The sequence below is a fragment of the Taurulus bubalis genome (assembly GCF_910589615.1).
Source record: "Taurulus bubalis genome assembly, chromosome: 2".
Lineage (NCBI taxonomy): Eukaryota > Metazoa > Chordata > Actinopteri > Perciformes > Cottidae > Taurulus > Taurulus bubalis.
In genome coordinates, this window is record NC_136590.1 from 42240184 (window position 1) to 42249394 (window position 9211).

Sequence of the window (9211 nt, forward strand, 5' to 3'; positions counted from 1 at the left end):
GGGTTTAGAGCAGCAGCTCCTCAAAATGTCTGTGTATGTCCCTGCTCTTAAATGACAGCTGTTTGCCATGTAGGTGAGCCATCTCAGAGTTACAATCTGCTCATGGTGACTACAGCATTCTTAAAATGTTATAGTACTGTTTAGGCGCTGACGGCACATGGGCCAGGTCATGGTCTTTGATCATGGTCGTTGAATACGGAAAAAGACCGCAGTGACTCGAGACACAAAACCATGATCTCCCCCTACCTTAGCCAAGGTCCTGCCCTTTGTAGGTCAACTTCAACCTGTCACTATAAATGTAGCACTTCATTCAACTGAAGGAAACGTTGCCCGTGGACATAACCCAGACAGAGTTTCACTTAACTTAGACACTCTAGCTGGATTTCTTTGATAAGAACGTGGGGTACTGTCAGTGATCCAAACATGTTTTCCCACTGCCAAATCTATTCACATGGAAGTAGTACTGACTAAGATGTACTGGCATGAATTTAACATCACCTTCTTCTCCACACATGTCTGACCAGATGCTTCATAACATTCCTGCCATAGAGTCCTTATAAGTATATCTGCCGGTTATCGGTTTGATAACAAGTCCGTAAGTTGCTTGCAGGACCAAAGGTGGTAATTCACATCAAATTCCTGTTTATCAAGCTGACATCAGGTCAAGGTTTCACCTTTTTCAGGACATTGGTTCGTGACAAATCTCTGAACTCATCGGCTTTCGGTCTGACGATGGATACGCTTTTGGGGCCGAGGGGTTCCAGTGTAGCCAGTGGATAGACCAAGTGTAAGACCAGATTGTTTCCCAAGCAGCAAGTTTAAAAGTTAATTTTAAACCAATAAGAAGCTAAATCATTGTCAGACTTCCAGCCAATGCGCTCCGTCTCTTTTGCTCGCCACACAAGCCTGCTCCAACGTGGTCAATGCTACTCAGACTACAAACGTAAAGCAGAACCAGAATCTTGTCCTGTCGCCTACAGATTTTACATGTGTCTGTTTATATGTTAAAATGCCTGCAATACTAATGACATTCCCATCAGCCTCAGCTAACTGTGTGTATCATAATTAAGTAAGAAAGAGTCCCGTCTCACAGAGCCGGCAGAAAGGATGCACCCTCCTTCCTAATCTAGTGTTCCTGTTGCTGCCTTCACACAGGTTTCACGGTAAACCACTTGTCCGTCTTGTCAATGGACGTATTGGTCCTTAGACATCTGTCATTGTAATTAAATCAGTGTATACACTATTGATATTAAAGCCATATATTAATTAGAAATGAATGTTTAATGTATACATGTTAGTGTCCACAGACTTTTTGAGCTGAATAAACGTATGTATTTCAGCTTTTGTATGGTAAAAATCCAATGAAATATGCTCAGGAAGGCGCCCTCCACCACCACGACCTGAGGATTACCCTAAACTCATCGATCTTTCTGGAAACAGAAATGTTTGCTGCACATACTGACAGAGCTGCGAGTGTTGACTCTGACTCAAGCCAAGCAGGCCGAGGGGCTTTCTCTTGTTCAAACGAGGCCGGCGTGTCCATCTGTTATTTGAAAAGCTGCACATCCGAGCTCGCGGGTGCAATCACAATATCACAACGTGTTCGATCACTGTGGGAACTTCCAAGCGGAGACGTGCAGATATGGGCCAGAGTGAGAGGAGAAACAAATGGCTCGCCCCCGGGGTGAGAGGAAGCAGCAGAAGGCTTTGCTTGTGTGCAGTCTGTTGGTACACATGTCTGAGTTTGGCTGTAATGAGGACTTCAGAGTCCCAGTTTGTAGTGTTGACAGAGCCCAGTGCACCTCAAGGTCACTAAGAGCTAAAGCAGACAACAGAAGCTCATCCAGAAATAAATGTCTCGTCTTCTTATCATCTTCAGCGAAGAACCCAGCAGTTTCAATTTCCACAGAGACATGTACCAAGTTATCAATTATATACCCCACCATAGTTACATTTTCTGATGCCAAATAACTTGAAGGCTAGTCGTCTCTTCTATGTTTCCCAGAGGATGTGTTTGCTCTCAATAGAGATGCAAAGTCCCGCCCCTTATGATGGACCACCATGGGACTATATTTAGGGAAAAAACATATACGGTAGGCAACGAGAGACAAATAATGTTTTGATTTCCTTTTTGAATTGTGCCGTGAATTACACATATAAAGTTTGTCAAATGTCAAATATCATTTTGGAGTTGAGAAAGTCCAATTTTTTGTCGTAAAACTGAAGAATAAGACTGTGAAAAGACATAATTAGAAAGATTGGAAAGTTGTTAAAGTGTCTCTGTGAAGCTACGACTTGTGTACTCACACCAACAACGCTTCTCAATCGTTCTTTTGCTTCCCGGCTGATAAATGGTAACGGCCACGGTGGTGTTGGTGACGTAGCTTATGTAGTGCACAGAGCGTTGTTTTTTTTAATATCTTTATTTAAAAGGTACCACGTACAGATAAAACATAAATGTCACCATTTGATGCACTGTACCAAATTTTAGCTACAGCTAATTCGCATCTGTAGTCCCTTGACAGACCATAACAAACATAAAACAAGAGCAAACAGTACAGGATAAAATACACAATACAACATTATATGGGGGGAAAAGGGCACACAATACAAAGCTACAGTACAGCACATTAAAAATAAGTAATAAAAAACGTTAAAAGTAGGTAATACGAACCATTAAAAGTAAGTAAAAAAACATTAAATCCCACAAAAGTAAATAGTACTACTACAAACCTACGACAAACTGAAACTTTCTTGACACATATAATGGTCTGCATTTTTTGTAATTCATGGCACAATTCAAACGGGATGAAAATGATATGGTGGACACCTGAAAGGGGAGGGATTTATAAGTGGCCAAATAGGTTATCTGCATTAGCATGGATAATATCTTATATTCCACTGGAAATACGGCATTGTGATATCTGCAGAAATAAAAAATACACTTTGCCGCTCACAGTGGTTAAAGAGCGGCTCCTGTGTGGGGAACTCCCTGAAAAGAAGAAACACGTTCACACTTACAAACCTTTGGTGACGTAGCTTGCATTTCCATGGTTCATTTTGATGCACTCATAGTTTCCTGTTGACTGCGTTCACGGCGTCGTGACTGTGAGCGACTCGTGCTGAGAAGCAAAACATTTTGAGAGCGTACTTCCCGTTGTTGAGTTGCTAATGGCTACAGCAGTGATTAGTTTAAAAGGTAATGTATTGATTTCGCAGGACTGAAAGGGAATATTGTTTTCTACCTCCGGTGCAATTATCAATGCTACAAACTACAATGGAAATAGTTTTGTCATTGTGGACGGGAAATGGCTCGCTATCTGACAAATGCAGAAAGCATTGATACAACTCAGCGATTATGTATTCTATAAATAAGTCATGTTATTGTTGAACCGCTAAACAATAATAATAAAAAAGTCGGCTTCCGTTGAAGCCGAAGACAACAGAGATGGATACAGTTACGCACGTAAAGATGAGCAGGCAAATATATTATTTCTATGATCAAATTGTCTAAATACAAATTGTAAAGTCCGTTCTTGTAAAAGGAAATATTAGATGTTTTAAGTAAAAAATAAAAGTAGAGAGAATAAGTAAAATAGTTGTTACACTTGATTTAGACTATCCTCATTTTAGTAACTCAACACACATATTTTTGTTGACGAGATGAAAGAGGCGATCCTCAAATACCCTCGCTGTTGTTTTATTCAATCGTGGGTTAATGCATCGCTCGATACCTCTTGCTCCCCCTGTCCGTACGATTCTCGACGAGTGCGGTAAAAGAGTAAGCCCGGATGAGTAAGAGGGGGAAAGAAAGGTTTGCGAAAACAATGTAGGCTTAGTGCCAGCAGCTTGAGTTTTGAGTGAATGGAGAAAGGGGGAGTGGTGTTCTAAGTGCTGGAAGTAAATCAGAGAATTCAATAAGTCTCTAGCCACTTCTATTATTCAAAAGACACCGGGAACACAATGGAAACAAAAAAGGGAATGTGGTGTGTGTGGACGCGCATGTGGATGTGTGCATGTGTGTGTTGTAAAGGTTCTACTTCTTCCATCCACGTAACTCTGGAGAGCTGGATGCATTCGGTGCATAATTCAGCTGTGTTGTATCTGTGTACACTCTGTGGGACGTGACATCAATGTTCTATGGTGATAACTGAACTGTAAGAAGAACATGTGCAGTTATGTTACTCGCCGGGTAGACGGCTCGCGGTGTACCTGCTCCCACAGCTACACAGACCGTCTTGTTCTGCATCAACTTTTTACCGCCATAAAATTAGCTCAAAAGATGCATGTTGGGATTTATTTTGGTCGACATTTATGTTCAGGGAAATCCAAGATACTGACTTTAGTTAAGTATTGTTTTTAACTTAAAGCAACCTCAAACATGTTTTTTAATGTGGTGGTTTTAGCCACGCTAACCAAATAGTTGGTCCGGAGATATTTCAGGATGTGTCCAACAAACAGCAGCCGTTAAGCTAGGAGGCCGCTGCTCTTTCCCCGTCTGAAACGAACAATCAACGTTCACCCAACTTGTGTACTTCTTTCCGTGGGTTATTTTAACCCAAACAACGTTAATTTTCTCAACCTAACCATCGTTTTATTGTCCAAACAAAGTTGTTTCCTGTGAAGACGTTGACATTCGTCCACCGCCTATTTTGTACATTCATGGTTCATAGACGATGTATCCTCCTGACTTTGGTGATCCCCTGACTGAGCAATGCCATGGTAGCGACGCCATGCTAACAACTTGTCAATCACAAAGTAGACAGTTGATTGAGAGGTTTTCTGATGCTACGTTCACACCAAACCAACTATTTGGTGGCAGCTGTTAGCATGGCTAAAAAAAACAATTTTAAAATGTTTGAGATTGCTTTTACTTTACTATTTGTGGTTTATTCGCGTCATTCACTTAATTCATGTTAGATGTGCCGGAGAGTGGGCGGCGTGCCTTATCTCCGTGCAAACTGTTATTATTTCCACCATTCACCATGGAAATAAACACTGTTTCTCCTTAATACTTGTTATGGAAATAAAGCGTCAAACGCCCTCGTGTTTGGGTTCATAACATCATCCGTAGGCACACACAGCTCGGTGAATTTCACCGACGTCTGTATGACTGCCGCTTCCAGCGCTACTAAAGTACCAGTAGCCAGTTTGATTGAACAACATTTTCGTTATTCGCATCCATTCATGTCTGTGCATTGACTGTGCACATAATCTACTCGGGCGAAAAATCACAACGCTTTTGGTGTGAACGTAGCATAAGTCTTATTCCTTAGAAACACGACCGCTTTTGTCCACAGTGACCAAAATAAAAGAAAAAGTTCCTCGTAGTAGCTTTAATATACCCACTGCATGTTTATAACTTACCAATAAGCAATTTGTTATAGTTAAGAACCTTCATACCAGATTGTATTAGTTAGCATGTGAAGAAAGAAGGCTGGAGAGTGCATGTCTATACTTAAACATCTTCAATTCCAGGTTGGAGTGCCTGACATTTCCATGTGTCGTGTAATGTTCCACACTGCTGCAGGATGTAATATGTTAGACAGTGGCAGGCCGTCACGGGTGCGCCGCGATCAGCTGTTAAACTAAACAGCTGGCGTAGGTATCCACGGCCGGCCACTGATGTTAGATGTATGTGAGAGGTTATGGGAGAAAAATCTTTAAAACAACAATAACATCATATGACAAAGTGTTGTACACTGATATGAAAATAATTCCTGTTTTGTTTGTCAAGATTTAGGAGAAGCACGGGATGGTGAAGCCCAATTTTTTATGTTTTAAATCTCTTTGATATTTGAGTGGGCAAATACTCATTACTCATTACTCATTGAAAGAGAAACACTCTTCCATCAGCTCAGCCCTGTACGGCCTGACCTGATGGAAGGGACGTCTGCATCAGCCAGTCTGAAAAGCACAGCAAAGTCTTTTGCCTTTTTGCCATCTTTCATTTGCAATAACCTGGGGGAGGTCATGCTTCGAGCTGATCTGTGTTTCTTGTTGTTTACTTTAGTTTATTTTAGTAGATATGGACATGACAGTAACATCAGAATTGTAACATACCATACATTTATGCACAAGGACCAGATGCACGGGGCTTAGTGTTTTTAGCAAAGCGATAAGATGCGACACCTGTCCACAGGAGGCTTTATCAAAAGGAAAAGAAAATACATTCACAAAAATAGTTCCACAAAATTAATGTACAAATACATACACACAATACATATACAGATTTGGATATATTAATAGAACACAAAATACATTCACAACTACACACATAATTACATGCACACAATACATCTACCCATACAAACCAATAATACACAAAAATACATAAAATACGTCCACAATAATATTGATAAATACAGACACAAATCAATGCATGTTCAAAATACAGGTGTATAAATGCAAAGTGAACATTTATTGTACACTGAGTTGTCATGTGGTGCAACTGAAGGTACTGCCATGGCTTGTTCGTCGTGCAGGATTAACTTGGTACGACAGCAATAAAAGACGAGGGCTGAAATTTCAGGTCCAGTGGGATGCCATTAGATATTACCATCTGGCTGGTTGATCCATGGATGACTGTCTTTGTGCAGAGAGATACGGCGACCATGTAGGATGGGACCACCAAAGGCTCATCTTACAGCTGAAGGGATGAAATAAGAGTAGAAAAATTGCTATCCAAAAAAAGCACCCAAGGCAGGAAATTGGATGACATTATTCAGTTTTGATTTGGTTAGTTGATGTGCCTCTAAAATACAAATGGACCCTTCTGTATTTTATGCAACCAGATAGTTCATATTCATGAGCAAAAACACAATTAAAGTGACACACAGATACATTTTCAGTCAAAAGTTATTATGCGAGCAGTAGTGCAACAACAGGAACAGGAAATAAGATGAAACAGATTCAAGATTAACAAAGAATAATCACGTTCCTTTTGAATCTGGCTTGAAATCCTTCATAATCATTTGAAACTCACACAGTGAGACCAGCTCGTTCAGTTTTACATCATTTCCCCGTGGGCTGTGGGAGCCGAGTACATGAAAGCCCGTTGGTCTAATTCTGTTAGACGAAGAGAGAGAAAAAAGAAAAAAACACTCCACGATCATACACAGTTATTTACCACTGGATTTAGTTTTTTATAGACCATGCAGGCCCAGCCTCACTGAGAAAAGTGAACACGTTACACTGACAGTGGAGATATCCAGTGTCAGTAATAAACCCGATACACAGCGCCAATGTCACACTTGGAGGAAGTATGTGTATTAAAAAATGGTTTAATAAAGAACAGACATGAAGTCTCCTTAATAAAAATAAAAAAGTAGATGAAAAACACGTGTTTTAATAGTTTTAATCCCATTTTTTTTTAATAGTAACACACCAAAGGGTGTGTGTGTGCAGCTGCCTGCATGTCAACCCCTGCCTTCCCTGTCTGTCTCTCGGACTCATTTTTGCAGATATGGCAAACAAATATTTGAAAAATCCCTGAATCAGATTACATAAGATATAATTAAGATATAATTGTTTATGGACTCCATCCTGCAGTAGAAAACATACAACACATAACTTCCATGTAGAAGTTTGAACATACAGAATCATATCTTGTAAATTATGGACCAGGGATAAAGAAGTGGAACTGAGAGAGCGAGAGAGAGAAAGAGAGAGAGAAGTTAAGAAGAGAAGAGGAGGAAGAGAAAAACAGAGTGACCAGCATTGGATCTAATCAAGTATTGAGTATTGTATGATAACACTATCTGTCCAAGTAGTTTATCCATCAGCTATTTCCTAAAGAAATCAAATATAATTGAGTAAATGATCTTCTGTTGGCCTGATATTCAGTTCACAGCATTGAAAACCACTTGGCATTGTTGGGGATCCTTGATTTGCAATTAGAGCAGCCCAGAATATTATGGCATGGATTCAAATGGTTTGTCAGCCGACGCTTTATTCTGGGAACGCTACTCCAGCAAGTTATAACAAAAACAGACGTTAAGATTAACAAGTGACACTGCACGCCTACCGCACCTGTGTTATTTCACTTAAAAACAGTAACTTCACACAATTGTTGCCTCTTTTTAGGTGGCAGGAGTAAAACTGAGTCATCTTCAACATGTGTTGTGTCATGGCTCCAGAATGATGAAGATTAATTAGATAGAAAATAGGATTGAGGCTCTAAGGGACGATTTTTTTAAATTATAGGCAACTAACATGTTTCCCCCAAATAGTGTCCAGATATTTAGGCATTTTATTATCAAATGGTTTGAAAACCAGTGCATGTAGCACGGCAGGTGGATTTGGAATTCAACTTGTTAACATTAAAGCAATGATTTGTGGGTTTTCATGTTTATTTCAATGTTTTGGCGGATCTTTGGTTTTAGATGAAACCTCCACATAAATAGATAAATAATTCAAAGTAAAACAGAGTAACTGTGGAAGGTCCCAATCTAAACCCTGCTTTATCCTGCCAGTCACTCGAATGCCGGAATCATTTCTTATTCATAGTGTTGCTCTGAGACAATCAATACACAATCATTTGCAATGCATGAAGAAAAAAAGAATCTACAGTTTTATGGAACTTGAAGAAACATCGACCTTGAGGGAGACATCCACTCACTAAATTCATCAAGTGATTATTTACTCACACGTAAATTCTGATTTATTCTTTGCAATCACAGTGTTGGAATGGTTTTAGCTTGCACAAATTGTTTCATTATTACCTCAGTAAATTTAGTCTGCTTGTGGAATGTGGAAATGAAAATGGTCTGATTTCTTTCTTTTTTGAAAACCTGGTGGTAAATTCATACAGTCACAATTCCAGCCCCTTGTTTATGTAATATCCCCAAAAAGACACTTTGTATCGTGCCACATACTGAGTTCTAATACAAACCTAGAGAGCAGAGCCTCAAGGCAACCGTATTTAAAATAACTACACCTGATTCATATTAGAATCTTGCAGATTTACATGTGTTATGTAATACAATTCATACGCATGCTAGCATAATTAGACATAGCTCTATATTTAGACATAATTACCACATTAATGAAGTATGCAGTGAGTGCAATCATCTCAGATTGTACTGTTTATAAATACTGCAGGGATCCAGTACACCTATACTGGTCATGCCCAACAGTAAAGAAGATTACATTCATGCACAGCACAGATAAGGGGGTATGAATCCTTGTTTTGCCTTTTGTGGAACTGTGG